At 41.0% G+C, this 23,531-nt stretch overlaps 1 protein-coding gene across 1 annotated transcript in view; it reads right to left on the bottom strand.

Moving 5' to 3' along the window:
- The window catches only part of neto1l (neuropilin (NRP) and tolloid (TLL)-like 1, like), a 266,325-nt gene that overhangs the window by 221,136 nt on the left and 21,658 nt on the right, over positions 1-23,531 (bottom strand). The gene's annotated exons all lie outside the window — the stretch shown is intronic.

Here is a 23,531-nt window from a genome sequence, read left to right as displayed (position 1 = left end):
GGAGCTCACAGATGTCTTTACAGACATCTTCAACATCTCATTGAGCCAGGCTGTTGTCCCCACGTGCCTCAAAACCACTACCATCATCCTGGTCCCGAAGAAGCCGTCTCCCTCCTGCTTCAACGACTACGGCCCTGTCGCACTCACTCCCATCCTCATGAAGTGCTTCGAGCGGCTAGTCATGAGGCATATCAAGTCTGCCCTCCCCCCTGCCCTGGATCCTTTCCAGTTTGCATATCAGTCCAACCGTTCAACCGATGGCGCCATCTCCACTGCCCTCCACTCAGCCCTCACCCACCTGGAGACAAAAGACTCGTATGTCAGAATGCTGTTCATAGACTTTAGCTCAGCATTCAACACAATCATTCCTCAGCAGCTCATTCACAAACTGGACCAGGTGGGACTCAACACCTCCCTGTGCAACTGGCTGCTGGACTTCCTGACGGGGAGACCACAGTCTGTACGGGTCGGCAGCAACTCCTCCACCACCATCACACTAAACACGGGGGCCCCCCAAGGATGTGTGCTAAGCCCCCTCCTCTTCACTTTGATGACCCATGACTGCACACCAACATCCAGCTCAAATCTCTTCATTAAGTTTGCGGATGACATGACTGTGGTGGGTCTCATCAATAATGGCGATGAGACAATCTACAGGAGTGAGGTGAGCCGCTTGGCCATGTGGTGCAAGGACAGCAATCTCCATCTGAACGTGGAGAAGACGAAGGAGATTGTTGTGGACTTCAGGAGAGAGCACACCCAGCATGCTCCACTAACTATCGACGGTGCTGCAGTGGAGAGGGTGAGCAGCACCAAGTTTCTGGGTGTGCACATCTCTGAAGACCTGTCCTGGAACAACAACACCGCATCACTGGCCAAAAAAGCCCAACAGCGTCTGTACTTCCTCCGCAAACTGAGGAGAGCAAGAGTCCCGGCCCCCATCATGCACACATTCTACAGAGGCACCATCGAGAACATCCTGACCAGCTGCATCACCGTGTGGTATGGCGCCTGCACCGTGTCCTGCTGCAAGACTCTACAGCGCATCGTGAGAGCAGCTGAGAGGATCACTGGTGTCCCTCTCCCTTCTCTTATGGATATTTATAACTCCCGCCTCACCCGCAAAGCCATCAGGATCGCAGGTGACCCCACCCACCCATCTCACAGCCTCTTCAGCCTGCTGCCGTTGGGGAGGAGACTGCGGAGTCTCCGGGCCAAAACCAGCAGGCTCAAGAACAGTTTCTTTCAGCAGGCGGTCAGGAGGCTCAACTCCCTCCCTGTTCTGCCCCTCCTCCCCCCTCTGCCCCCTGCCACAGATTCTGCTCGCACACACCCCTGCCCCCCCTTCAGCATCTGACATGTCATCCTCACAGTTTCCCCCCCAACACACACACACACACACACACACACATACATACATACATACATACATACATACATACATACATCTCATCGTTCATTAACACACTGAGCTCAGGGACCGCGCATCTCACTTTACCTCGTTCATTAACGCACTGAACTCAGGGACCGCACATCTCACTTTACCTCACTCATTTGCACTATTCCGCACTACCTCACCTTAACAGCTGCTAGTTTGTTTATACTGCTTATTTCATGTTTCATGTTTACCTGCTATACCTCAAGTGCCCTTGACTGTTTGGTTATTTGTACCAATTTATATGTGTGTGTGTGTGTGTATGAGTGTTTAGTCTAGTTCATATCTAGAGTGTACTGTTTATATTGTCTGTTTGAGTGTTTAGTCTGTCTTGTTCTTATCTAGTGTTTATACTGTTTATTTATACTGTTTATATTGTTTGAGTGTTTAGTCTATGTCTAGTTCTTATCTGGTGTTTATACTGTTTATATTGTTTGTTTTTTTCAATTATTCTATTTTTATTTATTGCATTGCCAGTTTGCACCGTGGGTCAGAGAGGACTGATATTTCATCTGTGCTGTATGTCGAGCATGTATAGCATATTTGACAATAAAGTTGACTTGACTTGATGTGAACAAAACATTTATATTTTACATTAATTTTACAAATGACATTTACATACATTTAACATTTGAATTAAATACCTGCATTGACATTTAACGTTGTAGTTTGCATTGAAAAATTGCATAAATATTTACATTTAACATTTACATATCACCACATTATTTACATTTACAAATAATGAGTCATTTTCAAGTCATTTTATATGGAAAAATAATGTGAGGAAACAAAACACTCTTTCGTTGCTTTTATTTGTCTCTAAATGGATGAAAATTGTGTTAAATAATGAAAAATGGCACCCCTACAAAGGTTAAACTCTTTTTATAAATGGTGCCCTATAAGTCCTTTCAAGTAAAAGTACGGTAAGGGAGTACTATACTGAGTGAAAAGGCAACTCAGCTACTGTGTTACAAATCCCTTTTTTACCTTATTTTCTCGCCTCATCATGTAGTTTTGTTTTGGACACCCTATTTGAAGATCACCTGATAATCTTCCTGCTTTTGACCGCAGTTTTTACATAACATTTCAGATTGTTTGCCTGTTTTTTTAATTTTTAAAAAATTTTTAATACATGCCTTAAGACTGCTCCAACCAATGCTGAGTGGTCAGTGTCATGTCATTTAACTTAACCGTCTTTGCTGCTGCACACTACATCCATCCTGGTTTCCTACGAATGGGTTCCTGCTCCACCGCCACCTTTTTTATGAGAGCCTGGTGGACCCCAAGCCTCATGAGAGTGAGTGGATAAGGTGTATGGTACACTGACTCACTGGGCTAGCATACCAGTGGGCTAACTACCTCACTAACATCAATCACCCATGCCTCAGAGACTCCACAAAGTTCTATGACATTCTCAAGTGGCTGTTCCGAGCCATCTGGAAGAAGGAACTCTCAGAAAAGGTTTTTTTTTTTTTTTTTATTATTATTATAGGGGTAGCTGAAGAGGCTGGCAGGGTGGCATCCATAGAAGCGCTCCATCCAGAGGCCATCAGGGCAGCTTACACCCCAGAGAGCTCATGCCAGAGGCTGATAGGATGGCCTCAAACCCCAGAGCTCCCTCCAGAGGCCAACAGGGCAGCCAACCCATCTCAACCCCAACTGGAGGTCAACAAGGTGACCTCCAATGCCATGTTCCTGCCGGAGGTCAATGAGGTGATCTCCAATTTCATGCACCTGCCCATGACCATGTCCATGTCTGAGACCAATGGAATGGTCTCCAGCGTCATGCCCATGCCAGAGACCGACATGCAAATTCTAAGCGTCAGGCCCATAACCATGCCAGAGATTGACGGGGTGGTCTCCAGCATCGTGCCTATGCCAGAGACAGATGAGGTGTTCACTATATTCCTGTGCTTCACTGAAAATGTCACTCTACCCCTATGTTTCTGCAAACCTGCCCTCTGTCTGCTTGTCTGCCTACCTCAGAACCTAGGGACTTTGGTGGACATGTTACACAGTGCAGCTGGACCCCTTGTATATGTGTTTCAGGGCACTCCAGGAGGAGCGCCTTTGGGGGCGGGGTGTTCTGTCACATATTTTCCCCTTGTGCCAAGCGCTTTATGCTTCCAGCTTACTCAGCAGCTCAGAGCAGTAGGAAGCACACTTCAGTGTTTGTTTTTGTTTCATATCTCGTCTCCTTCTTCATCTTATCATTGGTTTTCTTACCTCATGTGTTATGATCACCTGCACCTGTTCTCTGTGTTTCCTGTACCTGTCATGAAGTATTCATCCTGTGTTTACTGAGCAATTACCGAGCCTTTGTTCCTGTCTAGTTATTCCCGGTTTTGACTTTGCCCTGTTTTCTCATATCATATTCAAATTTTGCCTTTGACACCCTGTGTGCTGATTTCCTGATAATCGGTCTGTTTTGACATTGCCTTTGCCTACTGTTTCCGACTGTTTGCCCGTGTGTGTGTGTGTTTAATAAACTCCTTAAAACTGCACTTGCATCCTACTCCAACCTCTTTACAGAACACTTTGGACAGTGCTCAGCGTAAATGAGTACACCCCCTTGAAAAGTAACATTTTAAACAATATCTCAGTGAACACAAACAGTTTCCAAAATGTTGACAAGACAAAGTTTAATATAAAATCTGTTAAACTTATAACAGGAAAGTAAGGTTAATAATATAACTTTGATTACACATTTTTTCAGCTTTACTCAAATTAGGGTGGTGCAAAAATGAGTACACCCCACAACAAAAACTACTACATCTAGTACTTTTGTATGGCTTCCATGATTTTTAATGACAGCACCAAGTCTTCTAGGCATGGAATGAACAAGTTGGTGACATTTTGCAACATCAATCATTTTCCATTCTTCAACAACGACCTCTTTTAATGACTGGATGCTGGATGGAGAGTGATGCTCAACTTGTCTCTTCAGAATTCCCCAAAGAAAATAATTTCTTTACACCACAAAGGTGAAGGCCACAAGAAGATCAGAAAAGCTTTACTTATCAGTCAGAATACTGTAGCAAAAGTGGTACAAGAATTTAAGAAAGATGGAATGGCAACCATCTCACAGAGACGTCCAGGCTGTCCATGGAAGTTAACACCTCGACAGGAGTGTCTTCTGATGAGAAGGGTTGAAGAAAATCGGCATGCAAGTTCACTGCAGTTATCTAAAGAAGTAGAAAGCCAAACTGGGGTGACTATTTCCCGTGACACAATACAGCGTACACTGCAGAAGAACGGCATGCATGGATGCCGTCCACGAAAGAAGCCTCTCCTAAAGCCCAGGCACAAAAAAGCCCGCCTAGAGCTTGCCAGGGCCCATGCTGACAAAGATGAAGACTACTGGGACTCTATACTCTGGAGTGATGAGACCAAGATAAATGTTTTTGGAACCGATGGCTTCAAAACTGTATGGCGTTGCAAAGGTGAGGAATACAAAGAAAAATGCATGGTGCCTACAGTGAAACATGGTGGTGGCAGTGTCCTTATGTGGGGCTGCATGAGTGCTGCTGGTGTCGGGGAGCTGCATTTCATTGATGGCATCATGAATTCACAGATGTACTGCTCTATACTGAAAGAGAAGATGCGACCATCACTCCGTGCCCTTGGTCATTGTGCACTTTTCCAACATGACTAAACACACATCTAAGGCCACTGTTGCATTTCTGAAGAAGAACAAGGTGAAAGTGATTCAGTGGCCAAGTATGTCTCCTGATCTGAACCCAATCGAACACCTATGGGGAATTCTGAAGAGACAAGTTGAGCATCACTCTCCATCCAGCATCCAGTCACTAAAAGAGGTCATTGTTGAAGAACGGAAAAAGATTGATGTTGCAAAATGTCTCCAACTTGTTCATTCCATGCCTAGAAGACTTGATGCTGTTATTAAAAATCATGGAGGCCATACAAAGTACTAGATGTAGTAGTTTTTGTTGTGGGGTATACTCATTTTTGCACCACCCTAATTTGAGTAAAGCTGAAAAATGTGTAATCTAAGTTTATTTTATTAACCTTACTTTCCCGTTATAAGTTAAACAGATGTTATATTAAACTTTGTCTTGTCAACATTTTGGAAATTCTTTGTGTTCATTGAGATATTGTTTAAAATGTTACTTTTCAAAGGGGGTGTACTCATTTACGCTGAGCACTGTATGTACTGCTCTCCAACCAATGCTGAGTGGTCAATGTCATGTCATTGAACTTAGTCATTGTTGCTGCTGCACACTAACATGTTAAAACTTTGATTTTAAAAATGCTGTTTTTAAATGTATCTGTACTTAGAGCATTGACTAACAATACACTTGTATTTACATTTGCAGCATTTGACAGACTCACTTTCGTACATTACAGTCTCCATAAAATATTTAATCTCATGCTCGTACAAATAGGTCAAGATCTAAGACTACTGTCAAGCTAAAATCCGACTAGAGAGGAGTGAGTACCACAATAAAATGGTATCAAAGGGGTATTTTTTGTGCTTGATATCCTTTGTGGCAAGCATGCTTTATATTCAATATAATTCTTAATAGTCAAAATCCATTATTATGAATGTAATGTCATACAGAAGTGGGTAGAGTACCAAAGTCCTTACTCAAGTAAAAGTACTGTAAGGAAGTATATAGTGACAAGATGACTGAAGTCTTGTGTTACAATACTGTGTTAGAGGCAAGCACCAGTAGTGATGGTGATGATGATAATGAGACCAAAACGGTTAAAAAAAAAGAAGACAAAAATGATTTAAAAGATACAGTGATGCTTGAAAGTTTGTGAACCCTTTAGAATTCCCTCTATTTCTGCATTAATATGACCTACTGTAAAACATCATCAGATTTTCACACAAGTCCTAAAAGTAGATAAAGAGAACCCAGTTAAACAAATGAGACAAAAATATTATACTTGGTCATTTATTTATTGAGGAAAATGATCCAATATTACATATCTGTGAGTAGCAAAAGTATGAGAACCTCTAGGATTAGCAGTTAATTTGAAGGTGAAATTAGAGTCAGGTGTTTTCAATCAATGGGATGACAATCAGGTGTGAGTGGGCACCCTGTTTTATTTAAAGAACAGGGATCTATCAAAGTCTGATCTTCACCATACATGTTTGTGAAAGTGTATCATGACACGAACAAAGGAGATTTCTGAGGACCTCAGAAAAAGTGTTGTTGATGCTCATCAGGCTGGAAAAGGTTACAAAACCATCTCTAAAGAGTTTGGACTCCACCAATCCACAGTCAGACAGATTGTGTACAAATGGAGGAAATTCGAGACCATGGTTACCCTCCCCAGGAGTGGTCGACCAACAAAGATCACTCCAAGAGCAAGGCGTGTAATAGTTGGCGAGGTCACAAAGGAACCCAGGGTAACTTCTAAGCAACTGAAGGACTCTCTCACATTGGCTAATGTTAATGTTCATGAGTCCACCATCAGGAGAACACTGAACAACAATGGTGTGCATGGCAGGGTTGCAAGGAGAAAGCCACTGCTCTCCAAAAAGAGCATTGCTGCTCGTGTGCAGTTTGCTAAAGATCATGTGGACAAGCCAGAAGGCTATTGGAAGAATGTTTTGTGGATGGATGAGACCAAAATAGAACTTTTTTGGTTTAAATGAGAAGCATTATGTTTGGAGAAAAGAACACACTGCATTCCAGCATAAGAACCTTATCCCATCTGTGAAACATGGTGGTGGTAGTATCATGTTTTGGGCTTGTTTTGCTGCATCTGGGCCAGGATGGCTTGCCATCATTGATGGAACAATGAATTCTAAATTATACCAGCGAATTCTGAAGGAAAATGTCCATGAACTGAATCTCAGGAGAAGGTGGGTCATGCAGCAAGACAACGACCCTAAGCACACAAGTCGTTCTCCCAAGGAATGGTTAAAGAAGAATAAAGTTAATGTTTTGGAATGGCCAAGTCAAAGTCCTGACCTTAATCCAATCGAAATGTTGTGGAAGGAGCTGAAGCAAGCAGTTCATGTGAGGAAACCCACCAACATCCCAGAGTTGAAGCTGTTCTGTACGGAGGAATGGGCTAAATTTCCTCCAAGCCGGTGTGCAGGACTGATCAACAGTTACCACAAACGCATACCTGTCAACCCTCCCGTTTTTCCCGGGAAATCCCTTATTTTGACTTATTTCCCGCTGTCTTCCCATTTTTTTATTTCCACGAAAATATCCCGTATTTTCACATTATATAAAAGTCGGTAGGTCCAGAATTCATGACGCGCCTCTGACAGGAGTTTACAGCAGGAAGTCGGGCCATGAATTCACGTCCCCACCCTCTCCAGTACAGCAGGTGGCAGTCTAGTAATTACACATTGATTTTAATTGCATGTCTGTGAAGAAGACTGTCAGAACCATAGCGCTAGTCTGACCCATAGATTTACATAGAAGACTAGATTCCTCACCGCGTATTCCAGAACGTCCGCACAGGGCGGCCATCTTACCATAGACAAGGGGTATGAAGACTTACGCAAGCACAGCCCAGCACTCACATTATGATTTACAGGAAATCAAAGTACTGACTTTGATGACAAGATGATGTGTGTGTCTGTTTTAATTGTAGATGTTTATATCAGTATGTTTAGTTTTATTTTAACTGCACATTGGAGCCTAGTCAAATGAAATTTCAATCTTCTGTGCTAACATATACTGACTTTGACATGATAATCAGCTTTGAATGTACTTTTTGTAAATGTAAAGATATCTTTTTATCCTTGGAAGTATAACCACATGTGATTAATTAAGTGCTTTTTTTGTCACAAACTACCGTGAGTCGCTGTCACTGTTTTATACTATTACTTACTCGGGCAGTGCATTTGTTATTATGCTATGATGTGAGTTTACATTTGTTATTATGCTATGATGTGAGTGCATTAGGTTTTTGAGGTGGATGAAGTATTTCTGAAGTTTCAGAAGTGAGTAAGCTGTTTATTTAACTTTAGCTTCCCCTACGGCCCTATCACATGTAAAAATATTTTCACTAAAAATTGGAAATAAATTGTATGGTTATTTGTCCTAAGGCCGCAGTTATCCATAAGGCTTCTCACAGCATAGGAATTTCAGCATGCATCCTGTCTTACAGTCTGTAGTATACTGAAATATTTTCGCCAAGCTATGCGTATTTTTTTAAAACATAAAATGATTATTCATCATTAATATCATAAATACATACTTCCGTTTGTTTTTTTATATATAACAAACCAAACCGTTTGAATATTGATTGAAATTTGAGGAAGTTACGGTCATCTGAAAAGTACATATCGCTACCAACACAATGTAATGGGTAAGCCAGCTGTCTGAGGTAAGATGGCCGCCATGTGCGGACGTTCAACTTCGTTGACGGGCAACGGGGACGAGGCATCTAGTCTTCTATGTAAATCTATGGTCTGACCAAGGTCACTGCTCGGAACTTCTCACAAAACTAAAAGATGGTCGTAATTTTTTCCTCAGGGAGCGAGTTTCAGTAGATGGCGAGACTAGAGACATGAATAAAGAAAGGAGCGAGGCAAAACCAAAAAAGGTGTATTGCCGCTACTTGCCCAAATGGCAGGACGAATTTAATTTTGTGAAGAAAAGTCAGTTCGATTACCGACTTTCTGAAATTTTCGGAAAGTTCGACTTTCCGAAATTTTCCCTTATTTTGAGTTAAAATCTGGGAAATATCCCTTTTTTTCAAACCTCAAAGTTGACAGGTATGCAAACGTTTAGTTGCAGTTATTGCTGCACAAGGGGGGTCACACCAGATACTGAAAGCAAAGGTTCACATACTTTTGCCACTCACAGACATGTAATATTGGATCATTTTTCTCAATCAATAAATGACCAAGTATAATATTTTTGTCTCATTTGTTTAACTGGGTTCTCTTTATCTACTTTTAGGACTTGTGTGAAATGTTTTAGGTCATATTTATGCAGAAATATAGAAAATTCTAAAGGGTTCACAAATTTTCAAGCACCACTGTATGTATATAACATACAGTGTGTATTGCATCACAGAGACAGTTTAATCCATAGCATTCACCACTTGCTATTGATTTTTACACTACCAGCACTATCCTGCCACAGCTAGATCACTGGTTTCCACCATAAATTCATCCATCTCAGCAGCTGTTAACCTCAATGAAGAATGGCTACTGTGAACATAAAGACTGTCCTGGACTCACAATATGCTTACACCGAACATCCTTTGAATACACTTAATACTGTTTGGCTTTTCTCTTCTACACCTGCATACTGTAATGATTTATAATCCCACTATTTGGTATTACTCAGAAGAGGAGGCTCCCTATTGATTCAAGTTCTTTTCAAGGTTTCTTCTTCATATTGTCTCTGAGAGATTTATACCTTGCTTCGGATTTATACCTTGCTTCTGTCTTGCTCATTTGTGGATCTACATAAATCTAGAGCTGGATTTCTGTGAAGCTGCTGTGCGACAATGCTGGTTATTAAAATTGAACTGAAGTAAATGTAACTCATGGACTTCACTGTTTATTTTGTTGTCCATTGCCTTATAAATAAGGGTAAGATGGGTAATGACCAGGTAAACTTAACATTTCTAGTGAAAATTAAAGCTATATTTAAAAATGTAGTAGGGAAGAACATGACCAACAGGACCAAGTAAAAATACATTCATCAGCCAATTTAATAGGAACTTGTTCTTGATTCTAAGGTTCCTGTTCTTGGCTGCAGGAGTGGAACCCAATGTGGTCTTCTGCTGTTGCATGCTGAGATGCTTTTCTGCTCACCATGGTTGTAAAGAGTTGCTTTGAGTTACAATATCCTTCCTAGCAGCTCGAACCAATCTGGCCATTTTCCTCTGACCTCTCTTATCAACAAGGCGTTTGTTTCCACCCACAGAACTGTATCTCACTCAGTGTTGTTGTTTATTTTATTTTATTTATTTTTTATTTTTCTGGGGGGGGGGCTCACATCATTCTGTGTAAACCCTAGAGACTGTTGTGTGTGAAAACCCCAGGAGATCAGTAGTTTCTGAAATACTCAAACCAGTCCATCTGGCACCAACACCTATGCCACAGTGAAAATTACAGAGTTCACAATTTTTCCCATTCTGATGTTTGAAGTGAACATTAACTGAAGCTCTTGATTTGTATCTGCATGATTTTATGCATTGTGCTGCTGTCAAGGGATTGGCTGATGAAAGAACTGTATAAAACAGCAGGTGGATGGGTGTTCCTAATAAAGTGGCCAGTGAGTGTACATTTTAGTCTGAAGTGCGAGTGAAAAATATCCATGATTAAAGCTATTCTTACAAGTGCATTTTTTATTCTGTTAAGTACATGTTACATGGCAAAGGAAGTACATTATTAACCACTTCAACTGCTCACTATACTACTCACAGCTGCATTCGTGTATTTAAGCACCTCATGCAAAGTGCAAAAATGATCATCATCTATAAAGATAATTCCCAGCACCCAGATCAAGAGGATCAGGAAAAACTAAAAAGAATTCCACTGCTTGTGATGGAATGAAGCCTTTTAATCTCATAATTTGCAAATTGGGAATAGGGAATAGTGTTGGAGGTAAATCAGTGATATTGCTCTTGGAGAGAGAGAGAGGTGCTTTATGACCTTATGGCTCTCTGGGGCTTCACGCTACTCCATGATATTGAGGCTGCTGATGGAAAATTGAAAATTGAAGGAATGAAGCTTCATCTCATTCCAGTGTGATTGGGGAGGAGATCGAAGGAGTCTATTGGTTTTGCAAGCTTCTATAAATTCTCTGGGAATAGATAAAGTCTCAAAGTCAAACTGAGACAGATACTGTAGTTTTGGAAGATGAAGTAGATGGACTGAGATGTGAGATTTTGCTTCAGAATGAATGAATGAATGAATGAATTGTTTGCTTGCTTCTTTTGACACACATAAAGCACATACGTACATGAGTTCGCAGAGGCCAAAAATTAGTTAGCATTGCTGTGATAGAGCACAGCTAATTTTGTTCTCTTGGCTCACGGCCATAACGGCTGTGGCATCATCTGGAGTTGCGATCTCCTGACAAAAGGGCGAATACAACCCTGATTCCAAAAAAGTTGGGACAAAGTACAATTGTAAATAAAAACGGAATGCAATAATTTACAAATCTCAAAAACTGATATTGTATTCACAATAGAACATAGACAACATATCAAATGTCGAAAGTGAGACATTTTGAAATTTCATGCCAAATATTGGCTCATTTGGAATTTCATGACAGCAACACATCTCAAAAAAGTTGGGACAGGGGCAATAAGATGCTGGAAAAGTTAAAGGTACAAAAAAGGAACAGCTGGAGGACCAAATTGCAACTCATTAGGTCAATTGGCAATAGGTCATTAACATGACTGGGTATAAAAAGAGCATCTTGGAGTGGCAGCGGCTCTCAGAAGTAAAGATGGGAAGAGAATCACCAATCCCCCTAATTCTGCGCCGACAAATAGTGGAGCAATATCAAAAAGGAGTTCGACAGTGTAAAATTGCAAAGAGTTTGAACATATCATCATCTACGGTGCATAATATCATTAAAAGATTCAGAGAATCTGGAAGAATCTCTGTGCGTAAGGGTCAAGGCCGGAAAACCATACTGGGTGCCCGTGATCTTCGGGCCCTTAGACGGCACTGCATCACATACAGGCATGCTTCTGTATTGGAAATCACAAAATGGGCTCAGGAATATTTCCAGAGAACATTATCTGTGAACACAATTCACCGTGCCATCCGCCGTTGGCAGCTAAAACTCTATAGTTCAAAGAAGAAGCCGTATCTAAACATGATCCAGAAGTGCAGACGTCTTCTCTGGGCCAAGGCTCATTTAAAATGGACTGTGGCAAAGTGGAAAACTGTTCTGTGGTCAGACGAATCAAAATTTGAAGTTCTTTATGGAAATCAGGGATGCCATGTCATTCGGACTAAAGAGGAGAAGGACGACCCAAGTTGTTATCAGCGCTCAGTTCAGAAGCTTGCATCACTGATGGTATGGGGTTGCATTAGTGCGTGTGGCATGGGCAGCTTACACATCTGGAAAGACACCATCAATGCTGAAAGGTATATCCAGGTTCTAGAGCAACATATGCTCCCATCCAGGCGACGTCTCTTTCAGGGAAGACCTTGCATTTTCCAACATGACAATGCCAAACCACATACTGCATCAATTACAGCATCATGGCTGCGTAGAAGAAGGGTCCGGGTACTGAACTGGCCAGCCTGCAGTCCAGATCTTTCACCCATAGAAAACATTTGGCGCATCATAAAACGGAAGATATGACAAAAAAGACCTAAGACAGTTGAGCAACTAGAATCCTACATTAGACAAGAATGGGTTAACATTCCTATCCCTAAACTTGAGCAACTTGTCTCCTCAGTCCCCAGACGTTTACAGACTGTTGTAAAGAGAAAAGGGGATGTCTCACAGTGGTAAACATGGCCTTGTCCCAACTTTTTTGAGATGTGTTGTTGTCATGAAATTTAAAAATCACCTAATTTTTCTCTTTAAATGATAAATTTTCTCAGTTTAAACATTTGGTATGTCATCTATGTTCTATTCTGAATAAAATATGGAATTTTGAAACTTCCACATCATTGCATTCTGTTTTTATTTACAATTTGTACTTTGTCCCAACTTTTTTGGAATCGGGGTTGTACTTTTCACTCATCTTAATTGTATATTTTAAAATATGATTTCCAAAGAATGTTGAATCTGGGCATAAAGAGGACATAAAAGCAGACTGTGCAAGCTGTGCATGCAGTATAATAGATACAGTGTCTTGGAAAAGTATTCATCCCCATTGGTGTTTGTCCTGTTTTGTTGCATTACAAGATTAAATTAAAATGGATTTTTGGAGGGTGAGCACCATTTGATTTACACAACATGCCTACCACTTTAAAGGTGCACATTGTTGTTTTATTGTGACACAAATAATAATTAAGATGAAAAAACACAAATCTGGAGTGTGCATAGGTATTCACCCCCTTTCGTATGAAACCCCTAAATAAGAGCTGGTCCAAACAATTAACTTCATAAGCCACATAATTAGTTGATTAAGATCCACCTGTGTGCAATCAAAGTGTCACATGATCTGTCACATGATGTTTGTATAAATCAACCTGTTCTGGAAGGAAACTGACTCGGCAACACTACTAAGCAAGCAACATGAGAACCAAGGAGCCTCCAAACAGGTCAGAGACAAAGTTGTGGATAAGTATGGATCAGGGTTGGGTTATAAAAAATATCCCAAACTTTGAATATCTCTGGGAGCACCATTAAATCCATTATAGCAAAATGGAAAGAATATGGCACCACTACAAACCTGACGAGAAGGCCGCCCACCAAAACTCACAGACCGGGCAAGGAGAGCATTAATCAGAGATGCAACAAAAACACCAAAGATAGCACTGAAGGAGCTGAAGAGATCCACAGCGGAGATGGGAGAATCTGTCCATAGGACCACTTTAAGCTGTACACTCCACAGAGTGGGGCTTTATGGAAGAGTGGCCAGAAAAAAGCCAGTACTTAAGAAAACACATTTGTAGTTTGCCCAACAGCATGTGGCAGACTCCCCCAACACATGGAAGAAGATTCTTTGGTCAGATGAGACTAAAATTGATCCTTTTGGCCATCGTGGGAAATGCCATGTGTGGTGCAAACCCATCACTCTGAGAACACCATTCCTACAGTGAAGTATGGTGGTGGCAGCATCATGCTGTGGGGATATTTTTCATCTGCAGGGACAGGAAAGCTGGTCAGGACTGAAGGAAAGATGGATGGCACAAAATGCAGGGCAATTCTGAAGGAAAACCGATTTTAGTCAGCCAGAGGTTTGAGACTGGTTCACATTCCAGCAGGACAATGACCCTTAACATACTGCTAAAGCTACACTGGAGTGGTTTAAAGGGAAACATTTAAGGCCAAGTTTACATTAGACCGTATCTGTCTCGTTTTCTTCGCGGATGCACTGTCCGTTTACATTAAAACGCCTGGAAACGCCGGGAAACGGGAATCCGCCAGGGTCAACGTATTCAATCCAGATCGTGTCTGGTCCGGTGCTGTGTAAACATTGAGGATACGCGGATACGCTGTGCTGAGCTCTAGCTGGCGTCGTCATTGGACAATGTCACTGTGACATCCACCTTCCTGATTCTCTGGCGTTGGTCATGTGACGCGACTGCTGAAAAACGGTGCGGACTTCCACCTTGTATCACCTTTCATTAAAGAGTATAAAAGTATGAAAATACTGCAAATACTGATGCAAATACTGCCCATTGTGTAGTTATGATTGTCTTTAGGCTTGCCATCCTTCCACTTGCAAGTGGTAAGTGACGCGCATGCCCGATATGCACTGAGATCACACACACAGCGGCTCAGTCCCGAATCACTGCTTGTGCACTTCACTCGCGCGCTCTGTGAGCTACGCAAGGCCGGAGTGCGCACCCTCCAGAGGGCACTCGCTGTTCAGGGCGGAGTGATTTGGAGCGCAGGATGCCTGCGGAGCCGAGCGTATCCGTGTATTGGCGTTGCTGTGTGCACGCGAATGGTGTATTGGCGTTGCTGTGTGCACGCTAATCGTTTTAAAAACGTTAATCTGATGATCCGCTGATACGGTCTAATGTAAACCCCACCTAAATGTCTTGGAATGGCCTCATCAAAGCCCAGACCTCAATCCAATTGAGAATCTGTGGCATAACTTGAAGATTGCTGTGCACCAACTCAATCCATCTAACTTGAAGGAGTTGGAGCAGTTTTGCCTTGAGGAATGGGCAAAAATCCCAGTGGTTAGATGTGTTAAGCTAATAGAGACATACCCCAAGAGACTTGCAGCTGTAATTGCAGCAAAAGGTGGCTTTACAAAGTATTGACTTTGGGGGGTGAATACCTATGCACACTCCAGATTTCTGTTTTTTCATCTTAATTATTCTTTGTGTCACAATAAAACAACAATTTTCACCTTTAAAGTGGTAGGCATGTTGTGTAAATCAAATGGTGCTAATCCTCCAAAAATCCATTTTAATTCCAGCTTGTAATGCGACAAAACAGGACAAACACCAAGGGGGATGAATACACTGTACTTTTAATGTGAGTATTCTGCATACACTAGGGAAAGTCACTGAGATGCAGTGCACAACTACAACCAGGATTTTGTGTCAGAACTGCCAAAAAAATAAAATGCAAATGTGAGCTAGACACATTTTGGCACAAACTTTTTGGCACAGTTTTTTTTTTTTTTATACTGCCAATGCAAACTAAAACTAAAAGGTTTAGTGACCTTTTCCGGTTTTTGAAATGCCATTTGAGAGAGAACACTGCTACACTGATGAATGCTAGAGATCTTTACAGAGAGCTATGTAAAGCTTTAACACCAAGAGAGCATTCGAATGTACCAAAGAGATTCATGCAGAATAGCAATACATGGCTACTGTACATTATGCAGCACAATGTTTACAACAAAGTATCATATTAATCTTAGATTAACTCGCATGTGTTCTACTGAAGATCGGTACAGCTATGATTGCCTACAGCCGAATCATAGCCACGTTCATATTCAGTTAATATTGTTAACATGCATGCAGTCACCTCTTGGTTAAACATATTAAAAGAAAATAAAAATGCTTGCCACTTTGAAGAATATTATTTACTTTTCATGGAAAACTCATAGGGGATTTGCTAACATGTCGTTGCTCATTTTTCTAGATAACTAGTTCATCATATATTATGTAATTATATAAAGTGCCCCCCCCCCCCCTTTTTTTTTTTTCCCTTTTTCCAGCCTAGTCAGGTTCTGGGCAACCAAAACATAGAACTGGTCCATTATTCATACATCATAATAAGCAAGTTTCCATATTTCCGTAAAGGCTAGTTTATCAGTAATCAGCACACTGTTTCCAGCTGCCATTGGGTGTTGTGCAATGTTATTCCGTTAGGCATCAATTTAATTTAATAAGGCTGTGGCTTCTGGCACCATAAAGTAATGCGATCATAGCGAGACATTTGGCACAAGTTGATGCAGACAAGGTGGAAAAGAACACAGTCTGTTTCTCTCCTGGACCCATTCCAAAAAGCATTATTCCATCCTTTTGCATTTTTATTATTACTATTATTATTATTGCTATAAACAAGACAGTCATAATTTACCTGGATTCAAAAATGGAGTATAATGAAAGTGCCATGTTCTAATACTACATCCTGGTTATTGAAGAATCATTATATTGCTTTCTATTGACAATCCATAGCCTTTATAGATTAAGCCAACATCAGTTTGGAAGCAACTGTGTCTGTGATATAACCAAATTTCCACATTAACTATGTACCACAATAGCAGAGAAATGTGTTTATTAATGTACAATGTACATTTTAATTGATACAAGAGCACTAATGGAGCTTTGCTTTTACTTGTTGGTGAGCAGGCTAATTAGCATGGCTATACAGTAAGAAGCCTATATGATTCTTTACCAAGTGTGTAGAAATATGCACTGCTGTAAACAGCAATAAAATGCACAGAAGGATGTAAAAGATTCTGCTTTGTTATTTGGGGAGGCTTACTGGTTTCACTTCTAACACATTGTGTTAAGCTGTGTTTTGTGTGTTTCACAACATATTAACGCATAACAGAGAGTTTTGGCTACTCTGGAGCTAAGCTAAGTGAGCTCTGCCAGTTTTGACAGCATGTCTGCTCCAGCTGAAGAAGAAAGTCCAGTTCAAAACACACTGAATAACCAGTTGATTACCACTCAGACCTGTGTGTTGTTATTATTAGGTACAGTGCTGACTTTTTGACATTTTCTTCTGTCTGCTGTTGTGTTGCATCAGTTATCCCCAAATCAAACTGAGGTGTGTGTGTGTGTGTGTGAGAAATAGATAGATAGATAGATAGATAGATAGATAGATAGATAGATAGATAGATAGATAGATAGATAGATAGATAGATCATAGGTGCTAAAGAAGGCAACTGGACTTGCTTGAAATTCTTGAAGATGTTTCACCTCTCATCCGAAAGGCTTCTTCAGTTCTGTCTGACCAGTGAGGAGTTCCAGATATTTATCCTCTAGTAGACCAAAAGCAACCCTAAGGAGAGTCGTTGAGGTCACATGAGTCGTTGACCCTCTCAGCCATCCTGTAGGTGTTAGAGTCACTGGAGGCCAAGTGTGAATGGTGTTAGCAGCCTAGACAGTTGTCAGGGTGATCTGTAGGGTCGTTGGGTCTCTCTGCCATCATGTGAGTCATTGAAGTCAGCTGAGTCTTGGTGTGGATGTGTATTCAGTTTTCTGGGAAGTGTGCCAAGGACTGCATTGTAGGTGGCTGATAAGTGGCATCTCAGACCACCTCCTCTGTTCAGTGATGGTTGTTCCAGGTTGACAAAGATGGCTTCTTTTACTCCTCTTTCAAACCACCGGTCTTCTCTGGCTAAAATGCATACATTGCAGTCCTGAAACGAGTGTGCTTTGTTATTGAGATGAAGATAGACTGCAGATTCCTGGCCTGAGGATCTGTATCTCCTGTGCTGAGCCATGCGCCTGTGAAGTGGTTGTTTCGTTTCCTCAATGTACAGGACTGTGCAGTCCTCACTGCATTGAATTGCGCACACTACATCATCCTGTTTGTGTCTGGGCATTCTGTCCTTAGGGTGGACCAGTTTCTGCCTCAGAGTGTTACTGGGTCTGAAGTGTACAGGGATGTTGTGTTTGTGGAAGATCCTCCTGAGTTTCTCAGATAGTCCAGAAATGTCGGGAATGACAATGTTCTTGTGTTTGTTGCTGTTTTCTTCTCTGTCCATTGTGTTTCTTTTTCTGGTCTTGATGAAAGCTCAGTTGGGATGCCTGCACTTCTGAAGTGCTTCCTTGATGTGTTTTTGCTCCTTCTGTTTTCCCTCTACCATTGTAGGAATGTTCTGAGCCCTGTGATGTAAGGTCCGAATAACCCTCAATTTGTGTTCCAGTGGGTGGTGAGAGCCGAACAGTAGGTACTGGTCTGTGTGTATGGGTTTCCGATATGTGGGTTGACTGAGAGGGTCAACGACCCATATGACCTCACCGAGACTCCTTAGGGTTGCATTTGGTCCACCAGAGGATAAATACCTGGAACACCCCACTAGTTACACAGGACTGAAGAAGGCTTTCGGATGAGAGGTGAAATGTTTTCAAGAATTTCAAGCAAGTCCAGATGCCTTCTTTAGCATCTACTGTTTACAATGACCTGGATGACTGAGAACCTTCGCAGATACAGTGGTGCTTGAAAGTTTGCGAACCCTTTAGAATTTTCTATATTTCTGCAGAAATATGACCTAAAACGTCATCAGATTTTCAAACAAGTCCTGAAAGTAGATAAAGAGAACCCAGTTAAACAAATGAGACAAAAATATTATACTTGATCATTTATTCATTGAGGAAAATGATCCAATATTACATATCTGTGAGTGGCAAAAGTATGTGAACCTCTAGGATTTGCAGTTAATTTGAAGGTGAAATTAGAGTCAGGTATTTTCAATCAATGGGATGACAATCAGGTGTGAGTGGGCACCCTGTTTTATTTAAAGAACAGGGATCTATCAAAGTCTGATCTTCATAACACATGTTTGTGGAAGTGTATCATGACACGAACAAAGGAGATTTCTGAGGACCTCAGAAAAAGCATTGTTGATGCTCATCAGGCTGGAAAAGGTTACAAAACCATCTCAAAAGAGTTTGGACTCCACCAATCCACAGTAAGACAAATTGTGTACAAATGGAGGAAATTCAAGACCATCGTTACCCTCCCCAGGAGTGGTCAACCAACAAAGATCACTCCAAGAGCAAGGTGTGTAATAGTCGGCAAGGTCACAAAGGACCCCAGGGTAACTTCTAAGGCCCTGTCCACACGGCAACGGATTCAGGTGACTCCGATACAATTGCTTATCGTTTAGGCCTGGCGTCCACACGGCACCGGCGTTTTGGGTGCCCAAAACGCAATCTTTTTGAGAACGGGTTCCAGAGTGGAAAGATCTGGCAACGTTGCCGTTGTGAAGTCGTCTGGATGAGTAAAACGGATTTGTTTACGATGACGTCACAACCACATGACTGTGAGTGCTTCACGCCGGGTAGAAGTGTAACGAATATCACCAGGAAAAAGCCTTACAGAGCACTAGTGAGAGTGAAACACGAGCTTAGATATTATTATTATTATTATTATGTTCAGTGTTAGTTCACAGTAGTAATGCAAGAAGCAGAATACTGACAGTAATAGTGAAGCAAAAACATGCAATTGTACAAACACTGCAGCTCTACAGCAAAATATTCATTTATTAAATGGTCTGATTCTTAACACCAGTAGTGCCAATGATCTTCTCATTGCGATGCGAGTTGTCAACAAATCCTATAACTTGGTTCATGAAACGCGCTTACAAAATATTTTCACTGTGAATATTTATTGTGTAATGGTGCAAAGTGAGAGAGAGAGAGAGTCAATCCCGCCAGCAAAAATAGAGAAAAAAAGAGCAATCTCACCTCTTCAGATGTGGGTTTAAGTCCTACAATACATTCCTCAAAAAGGGCGTAGAGGAGCAAATTAATCATTATTTAATTAGCATTCAATTTATTCCAGACCATTAAAGACACCGCCTTCCGCGTAGAATCATAGGTCATCCTCGCCGCCATTTTGGAGAGGTCAAAGCGGAGAATAAAGATTAGCTGCGTTTAACTGTACCAACAGGTTTGCCATCCAAACGAGATCACATGGGATTACCTTTCACAGGTGAGACTGGAAAAATACTTTTCATTGTATTTGGTCATTATAATGTAATTTTACAAACAGATTTTCCTGACTTTGTGGCTAATATGCATCCTTACTACTTCTATTGTTCTGGTGTCTCCGAAGGGACCGTCTTACAGCGCCCCTAGAGGTGTGGCATGTGTATTGCATCGTTTTCAGCAAGCATTGCGTTGCCATATGGACCTGATATTTTACTGATTGTTGCCCATTTGGACGCGATATATTTTTAAATAACATCTCGTTGCCGTTGTCGTGTGGATGTAGCCTAAGAAACTGAAGGCCTCTCTCACATTGGTTAATGTTCATGAGTCCACCATCAGGAGAACACTGAACAACAATGGTGTGCATGGCAGGGTTGCAAGTAGAAAGCCACTGTTCTCCAAAAAGAACATTGCTGGTCATCTGCAGTTTGCTAAAGATCATGTGGACAAGCCAGAAGGCTATTGGAAAAATATGTTGTGGATGGATGAGACCAAAATAGAACTTTTTGGTTTAAATGAGAAGCGTTATGTTTGGAGAAAGGAAAACGGTGCATTCCAGCATAAGAACCTTATCCCATCTGTGAAACATGGTGGTGGTAGTATCATGGTTTGGGCCTGTTTTGCTGCATCTGGGCCAGGACAGCTTGCCATCATTGACGGAGCAATGAATTCTGAATTATACCAGCGAATTCTAAAGGAAAATGTCAAGACATCTGTACATTAACTGAATCTCAAGAGAAGGTGGGTCATGCAGCAAGATAATGACCCTAAGTCATTCTCCCAAAGAAGGGTTAAAGAAGAATAAAGTTAATGTGTTGGAATGGTCAAGTCAAAGTCCTGACCTTAATCCAATCAAAATATTGTGGAAGGACCTGAAGTGAGCAGTTCATGTGAGGAAACCCACCAACATCCCAGAGTTGAAGCTGTTCTGTATGGAGGAATGGGCTAAAATTCCTCCAAGCTGGTGTGCAGGACTGATCAACAGTTACCGGAAACATTTAGTTGCAGTTATTGCTGCACAAGGGAGTCACACCAGATACTGAAAGCAAAGGTTCACATACTTTTGCCACTCACAGATATGTAATATTGGATAATTTTCCTTAGTAAATAAATGACCAAGTATAATATTTTTGTCTCGATTGTTTAACTGGGTTCTCTTTATCTACCTTTAGGACTTGTGTGAAAATCTGATGATGTTTTAGGTCATATTTTCTATATTTCTGTATAAATTCTAAAGGGTTCACAAACTTTCAAGCACCACGATAGATAGATAGATAGATAGATAGATAGATAGATAGATAGATAGATAGATAGATTTCTTCAAAGAGTGGTTTCTCTGGTTAAATGCCTGGATTTAATTCAATTGTGAAATTTAGAGTGAACATATGAACGTTATTTACAATTATAGCAACACTGCATCACTTGTAATCCAAACACTATACTGTAGAAATGGTGTGTTTTACGGATGTAACCGAATACAAATATGAATTCAGAATGAACAGGCAAACAGAAAATGTGTTCTTAGCAGATATAAACAGAGATATGAATAGGAACCTGCCAGAAAGGTTAACAGAGCATTTAGTTGAGACTATAGGTGTGCTTTGTTATTGTCATGCTTGTTTTTAATTTCATGTGGGTGTGAGCAACCATTCAGATATGAAGCTCACAAGGCAAATCAATACAGCGTTCATTAATGGGAATGCACGGTGTTCATTCATTCATTCATTCATTCATTCATCCTTAGTAATTGCCTGGCCAATAAATGGAAATAGATAGAGGTTAGTGTGAAAGCCAGTAATTTTCAATTCAGATTAATATCTGTGAAGATACTCAGTCGTCCAGGTACATAGTAATCTGTGGTTGGTAGAAGAGAGCAACTGGACTTGCTTGAAAAGTCTTGAAGACGTTTATCAGCCACCTTCAATGCAGCCATCAGCATTCTGATTTGGATTCTATTATGATCCATGAGAGGATAAATACTTGATACTCCCTATTAGACAGACAGAACTGATGATGCCTTTCGGACGAGAGGCGAAACGTCTTCAAGACTTTTCAAGCAAGTCCAGTTGCTCTCTTCTACCAACCACAGATTACTATGTACCTGGACGACTGAGTATCTTCACAGATATGTTTCTACACACTTTGGGATGAGTACCCTTCGACTAGTGCGGGAGTATGAGAGGACTTCCAGAAAACTGGCAGACATCTTAGCCAGAGAGGATCGTTCAATTTTGTCAGCCTGGAACGACCATCCTATGACATCTATCAGCCACCTTCAATGCAGCCATCAGCATTCTGATTTGGATTCTATTATGATCCATGAGAGGATAAATACTTGATACTCCCTATTAGACAGACAGAACTGATGATGCCTTTCGGACGAGAGGCGAAACGTCTTCAAGACTTTTCAAGCAAGTCCAGTTGCTCTCTTCTACCAACCACAGATTCAGATTAATACATTGTATAATTATTATGGTAAAATTATTCATTACAGTTTTCTGACCTGAGGGAGACTTTACAACAAACACGTGACTAGACACAACCAACACATGCAGAAACAAAAACCTTAATTTTCAATTTAATTTTAATTCTGATCTACATCCAAGCGATAATGAAATTTTATTTTATTTTTGAGTCATTTCAATGCATCCCTTTTCGATAGCTTTATGTTATTATTTTCGTGTATGACCACAAAATTATATGTTTAAACATCTAATGTTCATCCATCATGAGAAACACATGGCCAAATGCATTTAGGGTCTAGCCAGTCAGAATTCTACTTTTCATATAATATATTATTTGATTTAAAAAATATTGCTTGTAGTGTGCTACCAATGATCTACAATGGCTTTTTTACACCCTACTGTATGTAGTGAACATACTGTATATAATGAATAGGATGCCATTTAGGATTTGGTCTAACCATGAGTCAGGGGCTGAAAAGTAATTCAGAAAGGTTTTACCTTATTTCATAGTGCTATATTAAGTTTGCATAGTGTAGCACTATAAATAATATTTGGTCTGTTTGTGGAATTAGCATTATAGGCTGAAATGTGGGGCAGCAAGGTGGTGTAGTGGTTAGCACTGTTGCCTCACAGCAAGAAGGTCCTGGGTTTGAGCCCAGTGGCTGACAGGGGCATTTCTTTGTGGAGTTTGCATGTTCTCCCCGTGTCTGCGTGGGTTTCCTCCCGGTGCTCCAGTTTTCCCCACAGTCCAAAGACATGCAGGTTAGGCTAACTGGTGGCTCTAAATTGACCGTAGGTGTGAATGGTTGTTTGTCTCTATGTGTCAGCCCTGTGATGACCTGGCGACTTGTCCAGGGTGTACCCCGCCTCTCGCCCATAGTCAGCTGGGATAGGCTCC

Source organism: Neoarius graeffei, chromosome 19 (genome assembly GCF_027579695.1).
Source record: "Neoarius graeffei isolate fNeoGra1 chromosome 19, fNeoGra1.pri, whole genome shotgun sequence".
NCBI lineage: Eukaryota > Metazoa > Chordata > Actinopteri > Siluriformes > Ariidae > Neoarius > Neoarius graeffei.
This window is presented reverse-complemented; position numbering and strand designations above follow the sequence as displayed.